General features: G+C 61.7%; 1 pseudogene; it reads right to left on the bottom strand.

The window, feature by feature from the left end:
- Window positions 1–300: 300 nt before the first annotated feature.
- LOC113889060 lies at window positions 301–420 on the bottom strand (annotated as a pseudogene).
- Window positions 421–1,964: the final 1,544 nt, after the last annotated feature.

The following is a 1,964-nucleotide window of genomic DNA, read 5'->3' as shown; positions in this document are numbered from 1 at the left end:
CGAGACAGGGGGTGGGGCGGGGGCTGGGGCTCTGGCTGGAGTCCGTGCAAGCCCCGGGATTGCCTGAGGCAAGCCAAAGGAGCCCCAGATGGAGACGGGACTGCCGGTCGTCGGGTGTCCTGGAAGCCGAATGCGAATGCGGAGGGGCTCGCGGGCCGCGTGGAGGCAACCCAGGTCTGCAGCGGGAGTCGGGGCCCCGGCCAGCCGCTCCCCGCGGCCCGGGAGGGGCTGGGGCTGCGGGGGGGATCCAAGAATCGGGACGCGCGGCGGGGGCTACAGGACCTCTTCTGGTAGGCAAAAAGCCTCGAGCACCCGGGATTCCCAGGTGGTCTCCCATCCAAGATCCTAACCAGGCCCGACCCTGCTTAGCTTCCGAGATCAGACGAGATCGGGCGCCTTCAGGCTGATAGGGCCTGAGACGGTGGCGGTTGGCTCGGGGCGCCCTAAGAGCCTTGCGCTTCGCCTCCCTTTCGCTCTGCCCTGCAGGTCGGGCCAACGGGCCGCACCTCTCGTCGCGGGGCGTGCTGTACTTGAGCCGCACGACCCGCGACCGGACTCCAGCCTGCTGACGCCGGCCCGCCCCCCCGAACACCGCCAACACCAGAGCAGCAAGCGCCTGGCCGGGCCCGGGGGCCCGAGGGGCTTCCAGGACCCCCCATTGACCGGGAGGGCGTGCGTGCGTGCGTGCGCGCGGGGCCTGGGGGCTGGGCTGAGGGGTGTGGAGGTCTCGGCGCCCTCCCACCCGCGGCCACTCCAGACCCGGCCGCGCTCGCTGAGCGGGGCCTCCGCCCGATCCCATGCGCTGCTCAGGCCCGCGCGGCCCCGGAGGTGTCGGTCTTCGGCGCCCGCCGCCTCCCAACCCCCGCGGCCCAGGGGCCTCTGAACCTCCTGCGGGCCTAGGCGCAGCGAAACTTGAGCGCCCAACTTGCGCGGCACCTGTCCGGTGCCCAAACCCAGCAGAAGCCAGGAAGGCGCGGTCGAGCGGAGCGCCTCAGCCCCTCCCCTTCGCACTACCGAGGCCCCCCCTTTGACCCCACGCCAAGCCCTCGACCTTCCTGAGAGAGCAGACGAGCCACAGGCAGGCACACAGACAGACACACAGACACTCGCACGCACCCACGCCAAGGGAGACAGCTGGCCTGCGCAAGCTCCTCAGCCAGAGCCAGAGCGCCTGGGAGAGGCCGGGTCCAGACGAACGGGCCGGCGGCTGGCTGTCAGGAGATACAGAGGCAGAAATACATGAAGATTCCGAGACAGACTCAAAGACGGCAAGAGGAGATACAGACACACACACACACACACACACACACACACACACACACACTTGAGTGTGGTCTTTGGAATTACTTCTGTTCGTAGTTGCTGGGTTGAGCCCAACTTTGATACGACCCATGGACTGCGGCCCATCAGGCTCCTCTGTCCGTGGCATTTCCCAGGCGAGGATACTGGAGTGGGTTGCCATTTCCTTCTACGGGAGGCATCTTCCGGACCCAGGGATCGAACCCCAATCTCCTGCGCGCGGATACCTTGCCATCTGAACCAGGACATTGCTAATTCCCTAGGCAAAATACAAAGAATAGAGCTCGTGTTCTACTAAATGGAAAGATGATTTCAGAAACAGAAGCTGTCCTTTTTGGTATCTGTGAATCTTTATGTAGTTTTCGTTGATTTTTACTATTAAGGCTAAGTGAACAAGGCAAGAGAGAAACCCTAGAATTGAAAAGCAATGGACGTTTTTGAAAGAAACATGTGCAGGTGAAGCTCTCTTCCTTTTTGAGAGATGGTTAAATTCAAAATCTTGATACAACACATATGACTTTTGTGCACTTTCTTTCAAATCTCCATGACGAAGCCCTAAGGTGTCCAGGAAGAAAGGAGTAGAGGGGCAGACAAAAAGAGCAACCTTTCCCCTTGGTGCCATCTCAACCAGCTGCTTAGTTCCTTCATCTCAAGGACTATCATCT

Source organism: Bos indicus x Bos taurus, unplaced genomic scaffold (genome assembly GCF_003369695.1).
Source record: "Bos indicus x Bos taurus breed Angus x Brahman F1 hybrid unplaced genomic scaffold, Bos_hybrid_MaternalHap_v2.0 tig00003496_arrow_arrow_obj, whole genome shotgun sequence".
NCBI lineage: Eukaryota > Metazoa > Chordata > Mammalia > Artiodactyla > Bovidae > Bos > Bos indicus x Bos taurus.
This window is presented reverse-complemented; position numbering and strand designations above follow the sequence as displayed.